The 25,951-nt window shown below is 41.7% G+C and overlaps 1 protein-coding gene and 1 non-coding gene across 3 annotated transcripts in view; one reads left to right on the top strand and one right to left on the bottom strand.

The window, feature by feature from the left end:
• Positions 1-25,951, top strand: part of Lypd6b (LY6/PLAUR domain containing 6B) — a 203,642-nt gene that overhangs the window by 63,747 nt on the left and 113,944 nt on the right. The window lies entirely within an intron of this gene.
• Positions 9,004-9,110, bottom strand: LOC123460357. Its single transcript, XR_006636922.1, has one exon. It is a non-coding gene; the product is annotated as a U6 spliceosomal RNA (small nuclear RNA).

Raw genomic sequence — 25,951 nt, 5'->3', positions numbered from 1 at the left:
TTTCTCAGCAGGATGCTTAAAAAGTAGTATCCCTTCAGGCATTGAATGCATTGTAAAGGGCAGGAGGGTTGCCACATAAAAGACAGGACACTTAGTATAAAAAAAATTATTTGTTGTTTTTCTGAAATTGGACACTGAGTGTCCTGTTTGCATTTGCTAACCCAGAGAGAGTCACCTGAATTAGTGATAGACTACCAGACCCAGTGATCTCAGTTGGACAGTAATTAAGCCTACCCTTCCTATGGCTGTGACAAGTTCATCTACTCTAGGAACATAGTACCTTCTAGAAGGTAGAGTAGATGTAACAGGAAGTAACTGTAAAGGAAGAATTTGGTGGAGTTCCTGGATTCAGTATCATCAGATGTAAATGAAGTTGTAAAGTAAGCAATACAAACAGCCTCTTAAGGGCTGGAGAGATGGCACAGTGGTTAAGGCACCTGCCTGCAAACTTAATGACCTGGGTTTGATTCTCCAGTTCCCATGTAAAGCCAGATGCACAAAGTGGAGCATGCATCTGGAGTTAGTTTGCAGGGAGTGGCTAGAGGCCCTGGCGTACCCATTTCCTCTCTCTGCCTCTCTCTGCTTGCAAATAAGTAAATAAATAATTAACTTTTTTAAAGCCTCTTCAATCAATTAGACAGCATTACCAATTTGGGGGAAAGTCAGTGGCCATTGATTCATTAGTGAGCAATACAAGCATGCTTTATGTAAATGCTGGAAGCTAAACACCGGCAGTTTTCTTGGGGTATTTGCTCACTCCAGCATGTATCCACATGGTTCTCAAAGCATAGACACCTGTGTTTAATGAAGAGTTGACCATTATGTTTTTTGTTCCTTTGAGGATCTTTCAAAGACCTAAAAAATAAACTTTGTCCTCTGATTTTGAGGTGAGGAATACAGGCACATCTGAGTCCCGGCCTCATGCTCTTCCTAAATGGCTTCAGCGCGTCTCTGTGAGTGATTGCCAATATTACATGTCCTGACTTCTGCTGTGGGTGCTTGATACCTGAGTTTGATGAAGTGGTAACTTTTGCATTCCTAGACTGATTTTGATTCATGTTTTTGAAATCTTTCTTTCCTGTATGAATTGTATAGGATATGACCAAGGACTTTTTTAAAGTGGGTTTGAGGGCTGGAGAGATGGCTTGGCAGTTAAAGTGCTTGCCTGCAAAGCCTAAGGACCCATGTTTGACTCTCCAGGTCCCACATAAGCCAGATGCACAAAGTGACGCAAGTACACAAGGTGGCACATGCTCACAAGGTGGCACACACATCTGCAGTTTGACTGTAGTGGCTGGAGGTCTTGACGCACCAATTCTTTCTCTCTGACTCTTGCATAAAAAAATAAGGCCAGTCTTGCCGCAAAAAAATAAAATAAAAGTGGGTTTGAAGTCTCCTATTGCTGTTGAAAATGAAGCTTATTTACTGTGTGTGAGTGCATTGACACATGATATATATTTATGTTTACACACACACACACACACACACACACATATGGTTTTTATTTTTATCATACTGTTTTGTTATAGTGGACACTTTAAGATTAATGTGAGATGGCAGGTCTTCAATACATGGCATGTCCTACCATTTTAAAAGGCTCCAAAATCCTTTTTCACATATTGAACTGTCGCAGCAATGATCAGTAGCTTTGAATCCCTCCTGCATTTCTGACCAGCTGCCAAAACAATTGATTAAGTTAATGGTTCCTGAGGCCAGTAGCACCATCCACATACAACGGGCTGCAAGCTGAGAGTCTGCTGCCTGTCCCTGGTGCCATGTGACATCTCTGCATTGCCCAGGAGCCTTCTCTCAGAAGAGCTATACCAGGCCCAGCAGGAGTGCAACCATGTTCCTTATTGCTCAGAACTGAGTAGTGAACTCTAAGACTGGCAGGTGCCATCCTCTGAGAGTCATGGAGTCCTAACAACCAGCCCATCCTGGGGGGATGTTCTCGGATAGCTGTGTGAGGCATAGGTAGTCCTGGATGGAATGGCTCCTTTTATGGGGCATGGATGCTCTTGACAACAAGTCTTAAACTCTGAGTCTTTTAAAACCTTCTTTTCTCCCGAACTACGAAGGTAAGTAGCTCTTAAGATGTGAGCACTCCTTCTTGTCCAGCATTATTCACTTGGAAGCTTGTTGGCCTTATCTCAACACAAAACAACACCACACCGAACAATCCCGTCCCATATGGGCTGGGCTGTGAGTTGCCGAGCATCCAGCATAGAAGTAAAACAAACAAAAATCTGCCTCCTCCTGCTACTGCTATCCTCACTGCCCGGGGCATGGCTCTCCATTGCGCTTGAAACCCATGCTCCTGTTGTTTGGCCTAACCTTGCGCATGCTGGGCGCTTGTAGGGCAGAGCTAGGTCTCCAGCTATCCACACTCAGGCCTCTGAACAATAGGTCCTGCTGCTCTCACCTGGACTTGACACTCATTAGCATGCCATTGGCAAGAGAGGCCTCCAGAAGCCTGCCAGCTTCTCAGCTACTCATTCACCATGACCCCACACCAGGGGACCACTGGAACCCTGAAGGGGACCGCTAGTGGTCAGTTGTCTCTAGTGTGCAAACTTTCCCTCCTGCGCCCCATGGAGGTACTGTCTGTTGAGTGACAGCACAGCTCGGACGCTGGAAACGTGAAGGCATGCGGGAGGGGTGGGGAGAGGGCGCCACGGGCAGCCTCACAAGTCAGCTGCTCAATGAGGAAGTTAGCATTAGCTAGTAGAGGTGCTGAGGTTTAGATCAGGCTTGGCAAGCCATCTTGCAGAGTCGAGCCCGTTGTTTCAAGGCACAAGGGCACCAGGCCAAGGAGTTAAGCGCATCCAAAATCCTACTCATATGCTGCCTGGCAGAAGGTTATATTGGCCCAGAGGAAAGGAAGCCTTTCACATAGTCACATAGGCACTGTCCTCTCTCTAAGCTGTATACATGGCAAGGATCAGCTGCCCAAACTGACTTTTTTTTTTTTTTTATTTAATCCAGATGCTACGGTAGCATTTCAGCCTTGTGATGCTTCCTTCAAAGTCATGGGAGTAGGTCAGACTTTTATGGGACTTGAGACTGTCTTTACCTCAGGGCTTAGGAGATAGGCTGCCAATGAAATCTTGGGGGATAGCAACTCCCATGACAAATTGCTTTCCAGTGCATATAAATGCCACATATAACAGGTTCTTCCTTTTTAACACTGAGCAGAAAATACTAGTTTGTTAGAAGGGACTATCAGCCAGTACTAGGTACACCTTAGACACCCCAAAGGGAGAGCTGAGTGTAGATCCAGGGCTTGTGCTAAAATTCTTTGTTATTTACTAACAGTTTCAGCATGTGTTTTCTGCCTGCCTCCCTCTCTCCTTCCCTCATCCCTTCTCCCCTTTTCTCTCCTTCCCTTTGCTTGCTTCCTTCCTCCTTCCTCCCTTTCCCACTCTGTCTTTTATAATTATCTTCCACCTTTATCTAGAGATTCTACTTTCCTATTCAAAGAAGGGGAGGAATATTTTTAAAATCTTTTCTCTTTAAAATTTTTTTATCTTTTATCTTTAAAACATTTAATTTTATTTATTTATTTGAGAGTGGTGGGGACAGATAGATGGGTAGAGACAGAGAGAGAATGTGCTCTCCAGGGCCTCCAGCCACTGCAAATGAACTCCAGATACATGTGCCATCTTGTGCATCTGGCTTACTTGGATCCTGGGGAATTGAACCTGGGTCCTTTGGTTTTGCAGGTAAGTGCCTTAACCATTAAGCCATCTCCCCAGCCCAGGGAGGAATATTTCTTAAATAAACATATAAAAGAGTTTCTTTAAGAATAGTAGGTAAGTAGTAATGATGGGCCACCCTAGTTGCTTTGTAAATTCCAAGTTGTCCGTGTTATGGACTGTAATTAGGAAACATGGATTTAGTACAGAGACCTATTGTGAAGTGGAATTAATGTGAGGAAGAGTGACCCTCATGGAAATGGAGGTTTCTGATGATTTATTTTAAGAAGCAAGTAAACAGAAACTTGCACTGTTGTGAGAGGGATTTGGTTCAGATGCACAAGTGCTCATGCTTATCTCTCTGTTTGTGTGTACTTGCTCCCTAAACACACGCTGAGAAATTGACCTGTGGTCTATCTGAGCTCCTCAGGGTGCAGCTTAGAAGATGCAGAAGAAAGGAGCTAGTTAGGGTAAGCAATTACCCCAGCATTTCTTCTGTAGGGAATGGATGGCTGGTGGAAGTGAAAGAGTTCTAGGAGGGGAACACATCCACTGACTGATTCTTGACTCAGGCTCCCTTGCTGTGTCCTTCTCGTTTGTTCTGTCTCCGTCCTTCTCAGTCCTGAGTGTACATATACCCAGAACCCACCAATGCCTCAGCTCTGCAGTCTGTGTTGAACAGCTTCTGTGGAGGCTGCTCAGTGCGGGCACAGGCACGGACCAGACAGGGAACTCAGAGCATTGTTCTCAGTCCCCTTTCATGAAATGACACATCCTGCTGTCAAAATCACTGTGGTGAAAGCATTGTTTGGTATCCAGTGGCAACATCCATTTGCATTTACATAAGGGGAAAAAAAAAGTGTTGTCTGATATAATCTCAGAAAACTGCTGCTACAGGTCTTTGAAACAATTAGTTTAGACTATTTCACAGAGCATTAAGCTTAACAATGCCAGTCTGTTCCTAAATGCTGTTTAAATTTTCTGATTGAGGCTGAATTTTAGGTTGGCAAAAGGGCAACCTCAAATAGACAGTCTCGTGTTATTTTTTATTTTTGAAAGAGTGACAGAGAGCGAAAGAGGTGGGGTATGTGTGTGGAGATTGGGTACACCAGGGCCTTTCAGCTACCATGAATGAACTCCAGACACGTGCACCTCCTTGTGCGCATGTGCAGCATTGCACACTTGCGTCACTGTACGTCTGGCTACATGGGACCTGGAGATTTGAACATATATTCTGGCTTTACGGGACCTGGAGATTTGAACATGTGTTCTCTCCAGCCTTCATCTTACTATTTTTAACAGCTTTTTAGAGATATAGTTGACCTATGATAAACTGTCCATATTTAAAACATAATTTGCATATATACATATGTCTGTGAGGCTATAAGAACAATCAGGATAATGAACCCATCTTCACCCCAGAATGTTTCCTTATGACCCATGGAAATCCCTACGACCCAGACCACTGTGTCCCTTTTTCCTGGCAGGGAAGTACATGTTTCCACTGTAGTTTGTGTATTCTAGAACCTTGAGTTAAGCCCACAGTGTCTGCCCTGTCTGGCTTCTTTCACTCCAGGTGATTATTGTGAGGTTCATGCATGTTGAGTATATCATAGCTCATTCCATCCTGCTGCTGAGTAACATTCCATTGGAGGGTGATAGCACAATTTGTATCCATTCACCTGTTGATGGACAGTTTTGTCATCTCAGCTTTGGACTACTACAGGGAAAGCTGCTTCTTGCATTTGTGTACAAGTCTTTGTATGGGTGGAGTATATAGATAATCTTTTGGGGGGATCAGTAGCCAGGAGTGCGTATGGTACTTGTGAAGATACTGTAGCAGTGTATTAGATAGCTAAGCCAATTTAAGAAACTGCCTCACGTTACCAAGAAAAACAGTTTTATTTTTTCTTCCCATCATCAGTGCGTGAGAGTTCTAGTTTCTCTGTATCCTTACCAATACACAGTATGCTAGCCATTTTATCACATTTTGATTTGTACTTACCACTTTGTGTGCTATGTATTATTTATGTGTTTTCTTTGGTAAGGTGTCTGCCCATTTATGAGTTGTCTTATTTGCTCTTTCATTTTTGAGGATCTTTAAAAATTCTGCATGCAAGCCTTTTATTAGCTATATGTTGTGCAAATACTTCTAATAGTATCTCTCAAAGAACTGAAGTTTTAAATTTTGATAAGACTCAGCTTATTAGCTTTGTAAAGAATGGATCCTTTGAGCTAGGCATAGTGGTGCATGCCTTAAATCCCAGCAGTTGGGAGGCAGAGGTGGAAATTTCACCATGAGTTCAAGGCTACTCTGAGACTACATAGTGAATTACAGGTCAGCCTTGACTAGAGTGAGACCCTATCTCAAAAACAAACAAACAAACAAACAAAAAACAAAAAAACGGAGGAATAGGAAGAAGAGGAGGAAGAAGAGAGATCTTTTTGGGTAATTGAAATCTTTTGTTAGCCTAAAGTCACAAAGATTTCCCTTTCATTTTTTCCTAGGAGTTTTATAGTTTCACATTTTGCTTTTGGTTCTGTGGCATATCTGGTGGTTTGAATCAGGTGTCCCCACATGAACCCATGTGTTCTGAATGCTTGGTTCCAGCTGATATCAACTTGGTAGGGGGAGCCTTGCTGGAGGAGGTATCTTGCTGGGGGCAGGTTTAGGACTATTTTAGCTAGCTCCTCCTCTCCAGAGATCAGCTCACTCTCCTGCTGCTGTTTCCCATCTGCTGTGACAAGGTAGATGATGTCTCGCCTCTGCTCATGCCTTGCTTTTCCTGCCATCATGAAGTTTCCCCTTGAAAATGTAAGTCCAAGTAAATTTTTTCCTTCTGTCAGCTGCTTTGGGTCAGGTATTTTGTCCCAGCAATGAGAAAGTAATGGCCACAATGTATTTTGAGTTGGTTTCCTCATATGAAGTAAGATATAGTTCCAACTTTTCACAAATTTATATTTGTCCCAGCACCATTACTGGAGAATCTGTCCTTGTCTCCATTGCATGACCATCACATATTTGTCAGAAATCAGTCATATGTACTTTCCAGCACACATCTGTTTCTGGACTCACGTCGCAGCGAGCTTGTGCTGGGCTGTCTTGATGACTGCAGCTATGCAATACGTCTTCAAATCAAATTGCTTTTGCCATTTTGGCTCCTAATCAGCCTGTCTCTTTCTACAAGAAGCCTAGTAGGGTTATGGTTGGAAGTTAAATCTGAACGCTGATTATGGGAAGTGCTATCATAGTAATAAGTGGCTTCCCATGCACGAACGGGGCTGTATGGCTCACTCTTCATTTTCTTTACTCTTCTCCAGCAGTGTGATATTTTAGTCACCAATCTTGTCATATTTTTGTCAAACTTATCCTTCAGTGTTCCTTTCAAAATTGCATAGTAAATGATACTGTTATTTTAAAAATTAAATTTTTTATATGTAATTTTATAACTGGCATATAGGAGTACAGTTAATTTTGGTATATTGTTATTGAATCTGATAACCCTGGTTCTGTTCCTCAGTGACCATGTAAATCCAGATGCACAAAGTGACACACACATCTGGAATTCGTTTGCAGTGGCAAGAGGCCCTGGTGTGCCAATTCTCGCTCTTTCTCTCTCAATAAATAAAATATTAAAATGTTAAAAGCATGTGTGTGTGTGTGTGTGTGTGTGTGTGTGTGTATGTACACGTGAGCATGTGTACATGTATGCATGTGTTGTTAGGGATTGAACCAAGGGCCTTTCAAATGCCAGGCCAGTATTATACCACTGAGCTATATTCCAAATCTTTGGTTTTCAAGGTCAAAGTCCAGGCTGGCCTTGAACTTCCAACCCTTCCACCTTAGTCTTTGTAGTGGTATTACAAGTGTGCTCTATCACACCCGCCAGAATTTTCTTCTTTTAGTCACATTTCTTGTGCTTTAAAATCTGTTAAGATTACAGTTGTCATCAAATTAGAAAAATTTTAGCCAATATTTCTTCAGGTGTCTTTTCTCCACTCTATCCTTATTTTTAAAATATTTTTATTTTTATTTATTTATTTTTTAGAGAGGAAGAGAGAGAGAAAGACAGACAGACAGACAGACAGAGAGGAGAGACAGACAGAGAATGGACATGCCAGGGCCTCTAGCCGCTGCAAACCAGCTCCCGATGCTTGTGCCACTTTGTGCATCTGGCTTTATGTGGCTACTGGGGAGTCAAACCTGGGTCCTGTGACTTTGCAGGTAAGTGCCTTAACTGCTAGGCCATCTCTCCAGCCCTCCATCCTAATTTTTGAGAGAACTCAAATTACATGGATTTTCGGCTGCTTACTGTGTTAGTAATCTTTCCATTCCTGTGATAAAATATCTAAGATCAACAAATTCCAAAGAAGAAATATTTATTTTGTATCAAGGTTTCAGAGGTTTTACTCCATGGTTTACCTAGGGACCTTGGGGCCTGTGATGAGACAATCCATTATAGCAGCAGGGATGTGTGGCAATTAGGAAACAGAGCTAGAGGAAGGGCTGGGGTTCCAATACCCTTGCCAATGGCACTCCCAGTGACCTACTTTCTCCAGGAGGCCTTACCTCCTAAAGTTTATTCACCCCCCCAGTAGTGCTACCAAACCTTTCACTTACGACCTTCTGGGATCATTTAAAATACAAACTTTAATATCTCCCTGAAGCTTTATTATTTTTTGTGAATACACAGCCTTTGTTTCAATATTTATTTTTGACCTGCATAGGAAATGGCTGTTATGATAATTCATTGTTTTATGCCGACCTCCATCTTGCCCACATTATTCTGAATGTTCACTAAGGCCTCACACTTGGAGGTGTGCAATCCACCCGTCCATATTTCATGAAACACTTCATTGTATTATTCAATATTTGGTGAGTAGCTCCCTAAAGGTTGCCTTTAGTTTACTGATGCTATTTTCATTTTTAAGAATTGTATTCCCTTCTTTGTTTCAGTTTGGGCAGTTTCTTTTGCTACATTGTCTAGTTCATTAATCTTCATTCTGCAATGTTTAATTAGCCTTTGATTATATCTAGCCGATTTTTTCATCTCAGATGTTATAGTTTTATTTTGTAGAGTTTTGGTTTGGGCTTTAAAGTTTCTATATAATTTTGTTTAACTTTTTGGACACAGGGAGTACCATTATTATAATTTTATATTATTGTCTACTAATTATAACATTTGTGTTTTGAGTGGTTTGAATTGGTTGGCTTTTTTTTTAAAAAAAATTAATTTATTAGTTTTCTTTTCAGCAAATACAGGCAGTTTGGTACCATTGTTTAGGCTCATCCAAAAAAAAAAAAAAAAAAAAAATGGAACGCTTCATGAATTTGCGTGTCATCCTTGCGCAGGGGCCATGCTAAACTTCTCTGTATCGTTCCAATTTTAGTATATGTGCTGCCGAAGCGAGCACTGGTTGGCTTTTTTGATAGGATGGTTGTGTTTTCTATTTTTTGTTATGCCTCATAATCTTTTCTTAGATGCTAAATATGGTGGATTATATTTTGTTGGGTGCTAGATATTTTTGTATTAGTATTCTTGAATTTTTTTCTAGAATGCATTTAAAATTTTGGAAAAAGTTCTTCACTTTTTGACATTCTTTTACTACTTCCTGGGCAGGACAATAGCAACATGTAGTCCAAGGCTAAATATCACCTGTGCTGTAGTTTAAGTTTAAAATGGCCCCATAGGCTCATGTGTATGAACACTCGTCTCCAGTTGGTGGTGCTGATTGGGAAAGCTTTAGAATCTTTACGGAGGAAATGAGTGACAGGAGGTGGGCATTGAGGTGTTATAGCTTGGCCCCATTTCCCATCTGCCCTTGGCTGGCCTCCTACTCCTGGGATGTATCCCTTTGAAACTGTAAGCCAGAATAAACCCTTTCCTTCCTTACTGCTTCTTGTCAAGTGTAATGTCACAGCAATGACGAAAGTAACTCATACACTCAACGATTAGGCAAAACCCTTTCCTCAGTTAGTCAATGAGTGCTTTCTAAATATGTGCAGTGCGGGATAGTACAGGGCTTACCTACCATTTATGACGTCTTAAATGCAATCCTCAGTGCCACTAAATAAATAGATAATAACTAACTACCTAACTAAATATATAAATAAAATGGGATGGACACCAGATTTAGAGTGGCAAATAAGACAAAAAGTCGTCTTATACTGTCGACATTCTATGGATAACTAAACCAGTAGTTACATGTCTGTAATATGAATTTTGAAGAAAAGTAAAGCAGCACGAGGAGAGAGAACAATGTTGAGTAGAATGGGTTAGAGTTGTGAGAGTCTGGGAAGAATTCAGTGAAAAGATAACAATTGAGCAGAGACTATCAGGGATTGGGAATGTAGCTCAGTGGTAGAGTATTTGCCTAGGATGCACAAGGCCCTGGGTTCAATACAAAGTACCAAATAAAAAGTGATTTCAAAGCCAGGCATGGTGGCGCATGCCTTTAATCCCAGTACTCGGAAGGCAGAGGTAGGAGGATTGCTGTGAGTTCAGGGACACCCTGAGACTCCATAGTACATTCCAGGTCAGCCTGGGCTAGAGTGAGACCCTACCTCAAAAAACCAAAATAAATAAATAAATAAATAAAAATAAAATAAATAAATTTTAAAAAGTGATTTCACTTACAGAAAACCTTTTTAAGCTTTCATTTGGTGCCAGACTTAAAGTCTGCATGCCAGATTTGTAAAGTGGATGGCTTGTGAAAACAGTCCTGTGATAGAGGTGGTGGTGTGGGGGGGGCGGGGGGGCAGGGGCTTTGTCTGTTACCAGAGCCAGTGGTAAATAGGGCTTGAAAACTGCTAGATGGAGTCTAGTGTTATCTCACTCTCTGGATAGTCTTTCTTTCTTTTTTAAAAAATATCTTTATTTACTTATTTATTTGTTTGACAGAGAAAGAGGGAGAGGGAGGGAGGGAGGGAGAGACAGAGGCGGGGGGGAGGGGGGAGAGAATGGGCGCACCGGGGCCTCCAGCCACTGCAAACGAACTCCAGATGTGTGCGCCCCTTGTGCGTCAAGGCTAATGTGGGTCCTGGGGAATTGAACCTGGGTCCTTTGGCTTTGCAGGCAAACGCCTTAACCACTAAGCCATCCCTCCATCCCTGGACTGCTGTAACATTAAGGGGAAAGAGCTGCCAAGAACCTTTTGTGGGGGGCTCTCTCTCTGGTTTGGCAAACTCTCTCCTGACTGGTTTTTATCTTGTTCACCACATTTGCATATACCTAGCCAATCAGAGCCCACTTGAATCTATATAAAACTCTAGGCACAGCATTTCCCCTGGAAACTCTGCACTTGGTTTCCCTCTCTGCTAGCATCCTGTGGCCGCCAAGAGCTATTGCTTTTATAGACTTGTTCATGACAGCGACCTGATCTTGGCCAGCATCCGGTGGCCACCATGAACTTAGAGGTGACAGTTTTATCTGTGAGCCTTCTTGGCTGGCATCCTGTAGCTGAAGAGAGCTTACAACTGTCACTTTCATTTTTGTCTGGAAATTCCCTATAGGCTGGTAGCCAGTGGCTGCTGAGAACTTGTTACTTTATTTTTAATTTTATCTATCTATCTATCTATCTATCTATCTATCTATCTATCTATCTATCTATCATCTATTTATCTATATCATCTATCACCTACCTACCTACCTATTTGTCTATTTTTGAGTGTGTGTGTGTGTATGTATGTGTGTGTGTGTGTGTGTGTTTCCCTGGTCTGTGCTCCTCTTTACTGAACTGGGGTTGCAGTTATGTGAGGCCACACCCAGCTTTTCATGGATTCAGGAGATTTGAACCTGGGCATTTTCAGGCCCCTCAGGCTCTCTTGCATACTCCAGAAGCTCATTTAACTGTTGAGCCATGCCTCTGGCCCTTACTTCACTCTTGAGTTGTCATTTCCAGGTGACTAAAATCCTCCTCACTTGGTTCACCCTTCCTTGTCCATCCACTTCATTCTTTGTGGTGGTCAGACAAGAACCCAGAAGAGAAGAAAAACAAACCTTGCAACCCCAGTGGGCCTGTTTTTGGGTGTCATTACTTTGAGTCTTCTTTCACTTTGAGAGCTATCCCATTTTTTGTTATAAACTATATGATCCCCTTATTTCAGGATTATAGAACCCTTATAAATAGTTCCAAGAACTTAATACTTTTGGATGGTGGTGTGCAAATATTTATTATTGCAATGGTCGATTGGCCAATGAGATTAAAAGGATGTCAAGGTCAGTTTCCATGTTCAGAATTCCATGATAAAAGTGACAAATAACATTCCTATGGGAAGAGATTGTAACTGTGAAATTTTCCATTCTGCCTAAATGGGTAGTAAGTATAAGGATGTATTCCTGCAGACCAGAAAATGTATTAAATAAAATGTATTGCAAACCATTAGGCTCTGTAAAGTCTCTCCATGCATATAATCCTGTTTGAGGCTCACCATGCTCTCTAGTTTTTTTTTTTTTTAAATGGATATGAGGATTTCTACTAACTGACAAGGGAATAAAATCCAGTTTTCTCATGCTTTTTCCATGATAACATACCTCTGGGAGTTGTTTCCACATGCCCTGACAGGACTTTCAGTGACTAGGACAGGGTGATTTGAAGTGGCTTCCTGGAGTCAGCTGTAAGACGCCTTTCTTTGGAGCTAAGTTGTGTTCACTATAGAAAGTACATTGGCCGCATAAGATACTGCAAAGATGTGGAGTTTGAGCTGAGCTTGCTGGCTTATTTCTGAGGTAGGCTAGGGGCTGCTTGGCTACTATCATGAGACCTCAGTATGTGCCACTTACCTTGACATTGGAAACCCCATCCCTTTGTCTTTTCCTCAAAGGATAGGGAATCTTTGACCAGACTTCAAGGATTTGACCTGACACCAGCTGAGGTTCTTGCTTAGCACTTCATGCACACACCAACTCTGAAATTAAAAATTATAGTTTAGAATGTAAAGATTGAAAAAAGAAAGAAGAGCTAACATCTAATCACCCTTTCAACTCTTGAATACACACTCTTTGCAGGAAAAAGTCCTAGCACTCTAAGTAATGCTTTTTTTTTTTTTTTCTCAGTGCCAAGTGATATTTCATTTTTATCTAGGAATCTAGGGTTTTGATACATAGTTCTTTAGAAAAAGTGTTAGCATGTTGTGCTGCTGAATGAAGTAACTCATGGTAAAGAACCCCCCCCGCCCCCACCCCAGCCCAGTGTAGCTCCTTCCTGCTGTCTTAAAACCCTACCAAGACCCCACATATCTGAGAGAAGAAAATTGTACCTTAAGGCTTAACACATAAGTCATAAAGGCTGGTCTCTTTTAAAGCTGGGCTGTCAGCAGCCTGCAAATTAGAACTGTAGGGAATGTTGAAACTTAAAGTTCATCTTTAACATGAAGGGGAGAGCTAATCTTCAGTGACAGATGCAGAGACAGGAGACTCAAGGATTATTAGGAAAATCCAACCTCCTTCCATCCTGAGCCTTCTTGGCTCTCGTAAGCATTTTCCAGTCAGTGCCAAGAATATGTCTGAAGGATTTCATCTCAGCTGTCTCAAAGGCCTCCTTTTGCATAATAAACTTGCAGAATCAAGGAATATTATTTCCTATGATATATTTTGTATATATCATAATATCCACAGATATTAGTGACTGTAATGATTTTTCCTTGTTAATATCAACATGGTCTTGTGAAAAGAGAGCTCAAGCTAGGACACAGTCCTAAGTCATGTATTACAACTAATCTGTTAAATTGATGATTTTATGATGCATAGTTTTGTATGTACCTTGTCTACCTTATTGGGATAATTTCATGGTTAAATGACTATTAGATGTCAGATCCTTCAACCAGAGTGCTGGTTGTGGTATAGACTTACATTGCTCACCTGTATTTAGTTGATCATGTGGAAAGATTCATTGCCCTGCTTTGTCAGATCATGTGACTGGCCAATGTGTTGTGTTTAACATGAGTCACTTCTGTGCCAGGTCATTAAGTTGCTGGTATGAGACCCTTTTGAACTGTCATTCTGTGCTTTAGTAATTATGAAAATGTATTTCCATAGTTTAGAGCTGTCTGGGATTCTAAGACAATACTTGGGGGCTAGGATCTGAGAGAGGTGCTTTGACCCACAGTAGACTTTGAGTTATAACCAGTGTACCTAGACTGAGTTAGATCATTAAGGTTGAGAAGTTATGTTATAGCAGCACAGCCATGCTTGTTCTGACTACTCTTAAGTATAAATAAGCCATAAGACTATTACTCTGATTATTAGTCTTAAGTCCTTTATCTCTGTTCTAATATTTATCATTAGTTATCTGGTGTACCATTTCCAGATACCTAATGGATTTGAATGTGATAACTTTGATTCCTTTTCTATCCCCTTACCTCCAAGCATCTATAATGTCCTATTGGATGCAGCCTGGAAGAACAAACTATAAACACTTATATTGAAAATTTGCAACTTAAAAGGTTGAAGAGTAAGTTCAAGAAACGCTTTTGTCTGACAGGATGAATGAACTCAGACATTTATTGACAATAGAAAGAGAAATCGGATCGTGTGCTGTTATCAGGGATTCTACATTGCAAAATCAAATAAGTCTTCAGTTTTTATCTCACTTTCCTTACAAGCACGATTTGGCATATTTTGTTGCTCTCTCTGCTATGGTATGGGTGTGGTCTGCCCTCCAAGGGCTCCTTGACTATCAGGTGTACTCTCAATGCTTTAGGAAGTAGAGAAGGATCCACCTGCTGGGAGGTCCTTAGGTCATTATGTTGCTGCCCTTGGGAAGGATAAAACAGTTCTCTTAGGACCCCCCAAAGTACAAGAGTGAATTGTTAGGAAACTCTGATCCTGCCCCCTGAATTGTTCTCTGGCTTCCTGCCTTGTGATATAATCTCTTCCTCTGTCCTGCATGACAAGGTGATGCCATCAGATCTGGTGCCATGCTATTTGGATTTCCAGTCTCAAAACTATGAACTAAATAAAAAATCTTTTATTTAGAAATTGTACAGTGGGTGGTATTGTGTTATCAAACTACAACTCTCTTAATTCTTGTCTTCCTAGATTCCAGAAAGTTCTTATTTTCTTCTTGTCCCAGTAGGCAATCCTTCATAGAATCCTCCTCTTTTTGCATTGCAAATACTAGAATATTCTAGAGCATAGACTTAGAATTCATTTCTTTGAATCTCTCAGCCATCTCTGCTTACTGTTTTACTATTGAGTGGTTTATTTTAATTGATTTATCTGCTTTCTTGTACATAAAGAGTAATAACCCTGTTTATCCCACATTGCTGATAATTTCCCTTATCAGTTATTAGATCTTTATAGTTTTCCATGTAAATTAATTTTTTTTAATATTTACATATTTTTTGTGAACACCAGATTGTTGTGCTACTTTTTGTGTCTGGTTTACATGGGTGAGTGGCATAGGATTGGAGCCCAAGCCGCAGGCTTTGTAAACAATCACCTTTAACTACTATGACTTATTCCTAGCCCCAATTTTACTTCTCATAAAATCAAATATGTCATTAATGGTTTTAGAATTTGGGATTAATGTCGTATTTTGGTCAGTTGTCCATGTGTGAAATGGTTGTTCTTAAGTTACAAGAGTGCTTTCCGGGGCTGGAGAGATGGCTTAGCGGTTAAGCGCTTGCCTGTGAAGCCTAAGGACCCCGGTTCGAGGCTCGGTTCCCCAGGTCCCACGTTAGCCAGATGCACAAGGGGGCGCACGCGTCTGGAGTTCGTTTGCAGAGGCTGGAAGCCCTGGCGCGCCCATTCTCTCTCTCCCTCTATCTGTCTTTCTCTCTGTGTCTGTCGCTCTCAAATAAATAAATAAAAAAATTAAAAAAAAAAAAAGAGTGCTTTCCGTGTGGAAGCCACTTCACTTCGCAGAGCAGAGTATGCTGCTTGTCTGTCTGTCAGTGCATGCCCATGTTCTTGAGCTACATGGTGAAGGAACATGGCATGTCAGTTCATATTATTGACAGATTGCCCTACTACCATAATTAGCCATTGCTTTGTAACAGAGCACTTTAAATTCAGTGGTAAAAACTAAGTTGTTACATTCAGGTTCATATTGCTGGCAGAAATCACCTGACCAAGAGCAGCTTTTGGGAGAATAGGTTTATTTTGGCTTACAGACTTGAGGGGAAGCTCTGTGATGTCAGGGGAAACGATGGCATGAGCAGAGGGTGGACATCACCACTCCCCCTGCCAGTCAACCTAAGGTGGGCAACAGCAACAGGAAAGTGTGCCAAGCACTGGCAAGGGAAAACTGGCTGTAATACCCATAAGCCTGCCCCCAACAATACACTGCCTCCTGGAGGCATTAATTCCCAAATCTCCATTAGCTGAGAACCTAGCATTCATAACACCTAAGTTTTATGGGGGATACCTAAATCAAACCACCACACAAATAATCATTTATTATATTTTCACTCATAAGTACTTATTCTTTCCTTCAATCATGAATCTGTGGCTTGACTGGGCAATTCTAGATCCTTCCCTCATGTTGCATTACATATAGACCAGGGATATAGTAGAAGGTTTTCTGGGACTGGAATATATATATATTTTTTGTTTTTTATTTTATTTTTAATTTTTTTGTTTATTTTATTTATTTATTTGAGAGCGACAGACAGAGAGAGAAAGAGGCAGAGAGAGAGAGAGAGAGAGAGAGAGAGAGAGAGAGAGAGAGAATGGGCACGCCAGGGCCTCCAGCCACTACAAATAAACTCCAGATGCGTGTGCCCCCTTGTGCATCTGGCTAATGTGGGTCCTGGGGAATCAAGCCTCGAACTGGGGTTCTTAGGCTTCACAGGCAAGCACTTAACGGCTAAGCCATCTCTCCAGCCCTGGAATATATATTTTTAAGATGTTGTTCAAGGCCAGCATTTGGTCCTGGCCAATGGGTCCCTTTCTGTGTGGTGTTTTCATTGGGCTGTTTCAGAGGAAGCCATTCATGAGACCAAAGGAGTGACTTCAGTTTGACTTGGCTTTAGAAGTCTGCATCATTATTTCTATCTGATTGCATTGGCTGAGGAATGGACTATCTGGGCCTCCATGCATGCACTGGATATGAGCAGAGGCTACCAAAGGGGTGAAAACCAAAGAAGTATGAGGGGTTATTGTGGAAATTCTAGAAGCTGGCTATGACAATAACAGAAAAAAAAAATTTGTTTGAGATATATTCTTGGATTTAATATAGTTTTCAACAGAACAGAGGAATGCCTGCGGTTGAATCTGGGGTTGACCTGAAGTGCTGCTAACTTTACATGCTACTCAGCAGAAAGGAAATGGATAAATTTTTGTGAGCTGTACATGGGCCTCAGGTGTCTAAGACTACACAGTTGCAGTATCTTGTGGGACAATTTCTGTGTCTAACTTAGTTATTTTTGATCTTCATCTTACTCTGTATCTAAACATTTAAAACAGAATAAATCAGACAGGAGGCAAGAAAATGTTTAAAGAGATTATAAGTAGCTGCTGGTAACAGCAATAACTATGACATTTACCATACCTTTCTTATAAGTTTCATCTTTATATTATCTCCATTTTAAATGTGACAAAACTAACATTTAAAATAATCCAACTAAGACCATACAACAGACGGTTGATCTGAGACTTGAACCAGTGTGTTTCTGATTCCAAAGACCAATGTAAAGTCACTATCTCTCATTGTATTCTACACACACACACACACACACACACACACATACAATACTTGGGTATGAAAGTTGAAAAGCTAGAGAGTTGTATGTTAATTTGAAGAATCTATTAAGGTAAAAGATTCAGAAAAAAATATAATTCTGATCCAGGCGTGGTAGTGCACGCCTTTAATCCCAGCTCTCGGGAGGTAGAGGTAGGAGGATGGCCATGAGATTGAGGCCACCCTGAGACTACACAGTGAATTCTACGTCAGCCTTGACTAGAGTGAAACCCTACCTCAAAAAAAAAAACCCAAAAAATATAATTCTGAATATAAAACCACTTTGAAACTGAAAAGTGCTTTTATTTTATCTTTAATCTTTTTATTTTATTTAAAAATTTTTTTGTTTATTTTTATTTATTTATTTGAGAGTGACAGACACACAGAGAGAGACACACACAGAGAGAGAGAGAGAGAGAGAGAGAGAGAGAGAGAGAATATGGGCATGCCAGGGCCTCCAGCTGCTGCAAATGAACTCCAGATGCATGTGCCCCTTGTGCATCTGGCTAACGGGGGTCCTGGGGAATCGAATCTGGAACCTGGGTTCTTAGGCTTCACAGGCAAGTGCTTAACCATTAAGCCATCTCTCCATCCTTATCTTTAATCTTTTAATCTTGCCCAAGTTTACATGGAACCCAGGCTGGCCTCAAACTCATAGAAATCTTCCTTCCTCAGCCTCCCAAGTGATGGGATTAAAGGTGTGTGCCAGTATATCTAGCTGTGAAGTGTTTATAAATGCAAAATAGCAATGTTATTAATGTTATTCACCACAGAGAAATAGAAAAATGAATCATGTATGATTTCCTTATTTTTCTTCAGTCAAGTTATAGTACAGCAACTATTCATTAATCCTTACCTTATTAAAACAATATCAGCTTATCCAAGCAATATATTATGCATTGATATGTAATTAAATGATCATTTTCTTGGATATAAAATGGACAAAGAAATCTTTTTTATTTGAATTTTTTTTAATTGACAACTTCCATAATTGTAAGCAATATCCCATGGTAATTCCCCCCCCCCCCACTTTCCCCTTTGAAACTCCACTCCATCATATCCCATCCCCTTCTCAATCAATCTCTCTTTTATTTTGATGTCATGATGTTTTACTCCTATTATAATGGTCTTGTGTAGGTAGTGTCAGGCACTGTGAGGTCATGAATATACAGGCCATCTTGTGTCTGGAGGAGCATGTTGTAAGGAGTCCTACCCTTCCTTTGGCTCTTAAATTCTTTCTACCACCTCTTCTGCAATGGACCCTGAGCCATGGAAGGTATGACTGAGATATTGTAGTGCTGAGCACTCCTCTGCCACATCTTCTCAGCACCATGGTGCCTTATGAGTCATCTCAAGGTCATTGCCATCTGAAAAGAGAAGTTTCTCTAACCAAAAGTGAGAGTAGCATTAATATATGGGTATGAACATTAAGAGAACTGCTTACTGGACAGTTTGGTGAGCATAGTATATACATTTTAGGCAGACAGCAGCAGATGTTACAACTCTAGGGCTCATGACTACCCCTGTTGTAGGTTTTCAGTATCAGGGATGTATTCCCTCCCAGGGAGCAGGCCTCCAGTCAGATTAGAGGGTGGTTGGTTTCCCCCATAACAGGTGTGCCACTAGTGCACCCATTGGTTCATTTAGTCTGGCTGGCCAAATATAAGGCTTGCAGTGTCCACTGTTGGGTATCTTCACTGGTGATTTCTCTCTCTCCCATTGAACTGCATGCAGCTTGGCTTTTTCCAGCTTTGTGTTGGCTGGTCTACATGGAGTAGGTTTTCAGCTCAGCTCCAGCAGGATTTCTCAGAGTCCTTGCAGCCCAAGTATGTGGATTCTTGAGCAATAGGGTTTTACCATCTATGACTGGTGGGAAATCAAAAGCCTCAGCAATGGCCTGTAATGTTTTGGGGCATCAGGGACCTCCCTGACCAACAACTCACTGGAAGTTATCTCATCCCTGGCACTGAAAATTTTCTAGTAACAATCTATGTTTCCTGTGTATTCCATATGTATGAAATTGTATGAATTCCATATGAATTATTTATATCCTCTTAGATTTTGATTAACCCTCCTTCTACTTGCTCTTTACTCAATCTCTTCCCCTGACCTCACGTAGGCCTTTTCACCCCCATTAATCTCTTCTTCTGCTTACATATATACAATACCATCCTATTAAGTCCCCCCTCATTCCCTTTCCATTCCCTTTGTATCTCCTTTCTAGCTTATTGGCCTCTGATATTGAATTTTCTTTCTATATTTCAAATTAGTATATATTCTAGGCCAATAAGTGTTTTGATAGGCAGAGCTTGCTAAACTCAGTAATTTAGGAAGACATCAAACCATCAGTTAAGCATTAAGGCATAAAGAGCTTTACGTCTGTGGAAGCATTTGCTGTAATGTCAATACAGTGTCATATTTGTCCTCAATGAGAACACATTGCCTTTTTGACAATGGCTATTTAAAGAAAATAGGCCTTGGATAAAAGGAGAGAACATGTCTCTTGGATTTTCTTCTCTCTTGGCTTGTTCTTTGGTGGCATTAGCACATTAGTGGTGAACTCGATGTTGGTCTGGAGAGTGGGAGATGATATGCAGCCCTCATTACATCCTTGGCACCAGGCCCATAGACACTAGCAGCAAGAGCCTTGATTTTATTTTAAAAGGAGTTAGAAGAATGCGAAGAAGGTCATGACCATCAATCTGTTATCACTCTGCTAGATAGGATCTCTTTAAGAAGGCGTATGAAGCATATTTTAAAGCTTCCAGTGAGGGCCGGAATGACAATGTTCATCTTTCTACTTCCTAATGAAACTGTGTAATCTCAAAGACAGCCCACAGCTCTGCAAAACAAAACTTGTCTAAGAAAATGCTTTCATTTTAAATTGCCCCAGCTAGAGTCAGCAAATAGAGTCCGTAATACAATAAGGCATAGTATGAAAGTGAAAAAAAATACACTTTTTTTTTTTTAGTCTTGTGAGGATTTATTAACTTCAGGTTTTTATGAGGGGGTCAGTAGTCATCCATCCACGGTTGAGCAGAGTGTGGAAACCTGCTGACTGACTGGAAGGCAGAAGACAGTCTGAGGAGCCTTAGTCTTCCAGAGCGCTCTGCTGCTGTCACCAGCGGTAGTCAGGTCGTCCCTGGGCATTGTCTTAGGCCCTTTGTTCTGTTCCTTTTGCTTTCTATGTGAGGGATGATTTAGCAAAGAAATATATAGTATTTAGAGCCTGAATTCTCCAACCCAGAATTTAGTTTTGTGAAGCTTGATCTAACGTCTCTTTTTCAAAAGAAACGTGTGTGTGTGTGTGTGTGTGTGTGTGTGTGTGTGTGTGTGTCTGCATGCATGCATGTGCCATAGTGCATGTGTGGAGATCTGAAGACAGCCTCGAGGTGTTTGTTCTCCCCTTCCGCTTTGCATGAGACAGCGTATCCCTTGGTGCTTTTTTGTTTTTACTGTTTTGTGTGTGCCAGTCTGGCTGGCACGTGAGCTTCTGGATCTTCCGGCACTACCTCCCGTAGCCATAGGTACATTGAGATTATAGATGCTGGCACCACTGTGGGGAGTTGAGCACAGCCATCAGGTTGACAAGTAAGTGCCTTTAGCAGCCTCTTATCATATGTGTGTACATGATGAGGCTATTAAAGGCTTTATATATATACATATGGTATGTGTGCTCATGCGCATGCATATATATGTAATTAAAATTCTGATGCATGATCGAATCTGTTTTATTTATCATTATCAATATAATCTTTCTGCTGTTATAAAGTTGTTTTGTTGTTGTTGTTTGTTTGTTCTTTTTTTTGTTTTTCAAGGTAGGGTCTCACTCTAGCTCAGGCTGACCTGGAATTCACAATGTAGTCTTAGGGTGGCCTTGAACTCACGGTGATCCTTCTACCTCTCCTCTTAAGTGCTGAGATTAAAGGTGCGTGCCACCAGGCCTAGCTCAAGTTTTAATAATACTTCATAGTAGCCTTATAGTCCATCAAGTTGATACTCTACAGCTTGGCTATTCTCTTCCTCTTGGAAATTTAGGATGTAAGTTTTCCTCTACTAAAGATGACTTTGTAATAAATTCCTTCATAAGAGTAGCATTTTCATTTTTTTAGGTATTGCTTTCTAAAGCTGTTGTTTTGGGTTTTTTGTTTGTTTGTTTTTGTTTGGTACTGGGAATTAAACCTAGGCTAGTGCTTTGCCACTGATCTATACCCCTATCCCTAACAGCTCAGTATTTTAAAAGTAGATTTAGGATTGTCTGAGTTCAAGGCCACCCTAAGAAAAGAGGGAAAAAAAGTGGATTTAGAGAGTCAGTGCCATTTTGTTGTTTATACAATTTCTCTTCATAGATTTGCTATCTTGATAGATGACAAGGACTGTTCCTTCTTTCCTTATACTGTTTATTTTGGAGAGCTGAAACAAGTACTTAAGAGTAAACATAGTACACTTTGCCTGGTTAAATGAGATGATTGTTTCAGTATTGGGCACAGCAGGCCCATTGGTTTAGATGAAAAGGGTTTGGTGAATAACTGTTCCCAGAGGTGTGTGTTCAGGATTCAAGAGCAAACAAGGAACTATGTAAGTGGAAAGCTATGAAGGCTAGCCTGCGATAAGGGAGGAGTTGAGTACTGACAGCTATAGATATGGAGGAGGTGGAGCGTGCTAGGGCTGGAACGTGCAGGGACCCTCTTCCCCAGAGAAGGTTGACTGAGGCTTGAGAGAAGTGGGACGGAATGCCTCAACCTCCTTTAATCCTTTCTTCCTTCCAGCTTCTGGCCAGTATTCCCATTGTTTGAATGCAACCAGAATAATATGTCTGGGACGTCCTTCAGGGGTCTTATGGCTTGAATGTAAAGTGTCCCTAGAGGGTATGTGTTTACACACTTAGTCCCCAATTGGTGTTGCTGTTTTGGAAAGTTGTAGAACCTTTACAAGGTGAGAACTAGCTGTAAGAAGTAGGTCACTGTGGTGGGGGGCTCAAGATTGAGGGTTATAGTTGAGCCCCAATTCTATCCCTTAAGCTCCTGCCACCAAGCCTTCCTCATCATCCTGGACTATATCCTCTAACACTATGAGCCAAAATAAGTCCTTCTTCCCTTAATACTTGTCAGCTGTTTGATCACTAGGACAAGGTGTCAGTCTGCTGGGATAATCAGTGGTGGTGGAATGGCACAAAACAAAACAAAAAATAGCCTATGAAGTGATTGTTTAGTGGTTAAGGAGCTTACCTGTGAAGCCTAAGGACCCAGGTTTGAGGCTCGATTCCCCAGGACCCACGTTAGCCAGATGCACGCATCTGGAGTTCGTTTGCAGTAGCCAGAGGCCCTGGCACACCCATTCTCTCTCTCTCTCCCTCTTTCTCTGTCTGTCACTTTCAAATAAATAAATAAACATAAAACAAAAAAAAAATTAATAGCAGTAAAAGGTACATGTGGAATCTCAAGTTTAGTTCACATTTCACATCTCTCCAGGAGTATGTTCTACAGAAATCATTCCTTAAATGTGTTTCCCTTTTTTTAAAAAAGATTTTATTTATTTATTTACTTATTGTTGCAGTCCGGTTTGCATTGCTGGTAGAAATCACCCAACCAAGAGCAGCTTCTGGGAAAAAGAGATTTATTTTGGCTTACAGGCTTGAGGGGAAGCTCCACGATGGCAGGGGAAAACGATGGCATGAGCAGAGGGTGGACATCACCCCCTGGCCAACAGAAGGTGGACCACAGCAACAGGAGAGTGTGCCAAACACTGGCATGGGGAAACTGGCTATAAAGCCCTTAAGCCCGCCCCCAACAATACACTCCCTCCAGGAGGCATTAATTCCCAAATATCCATCAGCTGGGAGCTAGCATTCAAAACACCTAAGTTTATGGGGGACACCTGAATCAAACCACCACACTTATATAAGAGAGATAGGGGCAGACAGAGAGAGAAGGAGGGAGAGAGAGAGAGAGAGAAAATGGGTGCACCAGAGCCTCCAGCCATTGCAATGAACTCCAGATGCATGCTCCACCTTATGCATCTAGCTTACGTGGGTCCTGGGGAATCCAGCCTCAAACCGGGATCTTTAGGCTTTAAAGGGAAGCACTTAACCACTAAGCCATCTCTCCAGCCCAAATATTTCCTTTATGTGAAAAGTAGGTCTCAATAAGAGGATTGGAACTTGTGAACAAGTCCTCAGGGAGAGAAGAACAAGTCACAGGGGGATGGGGAGATGGGTCAGTAAAGTGTTTTCTATGCAAGAATGGGACCTTGAGTTCAAATTTTCAGCACCCATGCAAGTGCTGGGCGTAGTGGTACATGCCTGTAATCCCAGTTCAGGAGAAGTGGAGACAGGCTAATTAATCTCTAGGGGCTAAAGTATACTAGCCAAGCCAGTGAGGTTTGGTTTCAGTGAGAGACCCTGTCTCAGTAAATAAGGTGGAGAGCAATAAGAGGAAAACACCTGACATTGACCTCTGGCCTCCACATGCATACACATATGTGCACTGCACCCATGCAGTCACATACATGCACGCGCACACGCACACGCACGCGCGCGCACACACACACACACAGAGTCTGTGAGCTCTGCATTTCTCCTTGGCAGTCTTGTCACCCATGGAACCTCTGGCTTTACTCCCCATAACAGCTGTTCCTTCAGCTCCTTACTCTCCTCCCCCCCACCCCCACAAGGTTTGGTGGAAACAAATTTCCAGTGTTAAGTTCACATACGGAAGCTGGTCTGGGTAAGAACTTGATCACTAGGTGTCATTCTACAGGGCAGTTTCTCACAGTGGGGGTGGATGCCTCTGCATGTGGACTAAGGGGGATTTAATCTGATCATTTGGATGCTAGCTTACACTAGAGTACTGGGGTATGGTTTTCGTTCCTGCATTTGGATTTGGGAGAACTGCTTTCAATGTAGAGATGCTTGATTTTTTTTTTTTTTGTCTTTTGTCTTTTGTACTACTGGGATCAAACCTAAGGGCTTGCATATGCTAGGCAAATGCTCTACTACAGATTTATGGCCCTGGCTCAATGTGGGCATATGGTAGTTTGAATGGATGCAGGAGTTTTACTCAAGCTTGTAACTTAGATGCCTGGCTGGAGGTGGTGTCACTGTGGGCGGGTCCTAGGGTCCAGCCCCAAGGTGTGTTTGGGGGTGGATCTGTTTCCAGAAAAAAGACATGCAGAGTGCGGGAGTTCGGCCATTTCGGAGTTCCTGGGGTGTGCTTGCTTGTGATGCTGCTGGTGGTGGCTGCTTTTTCCCTTTCTGCCTGGATGTAGGAAAGGGGAGCCAACTTCTGCCATTATGAAACTTCCCCTTGATCTGTACGCTTCAATAAATTCCTTCCTCCTATAAACTGTGTGTGGTTTGAAAGTTCATCCTGGCTACCTGAGGCTCTCTACTACATGAGGCTATTCAAAAATAATTAGAGTGGCCTATTTTGATCCCACAGCACTATTAACATTCAGTGATCAAATGCCCACAAAGCAGCCGTTAAGGAAAAGTCTCACAGTGGTGGGGCAGTGGTGGGCAAGTCTGGTCATTACTAGAACAAGGAAGGAAATGCTGAAGGCATGAGGTCTCATTCCACAGGGGTCAGAGTGACTTGTATGCCCTCGGGCGGCTGTGTGGTTTCGGCAGGACATCATCTAGCATGTTAAATGACAGGGTTTATTTGAATGGTATGTGTTTTATAGCTTTGGTTGTATTTATTTCAACAAGTTCTTTGATTTGTATAGGTTAGGGTGATATCTGTACAGACCTTTCCCCCAGTTTCTGTTGCTTATTTTCTAGGTAACACACTAATAATATAGAGTTAACACTAATAATACAATACTTCTTGAGCTCTGCATATAACTCAGGTGTTGTGTGGAGGTAAGGATGCTAAATCTTGATCTTTGTGTGCTGATTTAAGGAAGAAAGGAAGAAGAGAGGGAAAAATAAAAGAAGTTTAAAAAATGTTCTAAAATGGTTGGAGAGATAGTGGATAGGATGCTTGCCTGCAAAGCCTAAGGACCCATGTTCGACTCTTCAGATTCCATGTAAGCCCGATGCACAAGGTGACGCAAGCGCGCAAGGTCACACGTGCGCACAAGGTGGTGTACGTGTCTGGAATTCGACTGTAGTGGCTGGAGGGCCGGGAGTGCCAATTCTTACCTCCCCCCCACATAAAAAAAATTCCGCTATGTTAGGCTTGCCTCAAAAAAAAAAAAAAAGACTACAAATCTTCCTTCCTAGAATTCAGGAGAGTTCATGTAAGCAGGTAGCCCGCACTGATGAAATGTGCCCATGATACTGTTGTGCCAAGACCCCTGACCAGGAGCCAAGTCCCCCAGTCACCCAGGAGTCACCCAGAGAACCACCACAGAAGCTGAGACACTCGAATGCAAAAGCAACAGGTATCTTTATTGCAAGCCTAGGCCTGGGCTCCATCCCCACTGTCCGGCACAGCGGTAGTGAGGGAGAGAGCCCCTTTCTTTTGGGGGAAGGGGTTCATATAGGAATTCGAACAAAGAAGTAGGGGATAGATACATGACTGGTTGATTTAAACAGTTCTGATTGGCTTGGGATTTCAGCTGGCAAAGTT

This window comes from Jaculus jaculus, chromosome 4 (assembly GCF_020740685.1).
Source record: "Jaculus jaculus isolate mJacJac1 chromosome 4, mJacJac1.mat.Y.cur, whole genome shotgun sequence".
Classification (NCBI taxonomy): Eukaryota; Metazoa; Chordata; class Mammalia; order Rodentia; family Dipodidae; genus Jaculus; species Jaculus jaculus.
Note: the sequence above shows the minus strand (reverse complement) of the source record. Positions and strands in the feature narration are given on the sequence as shown.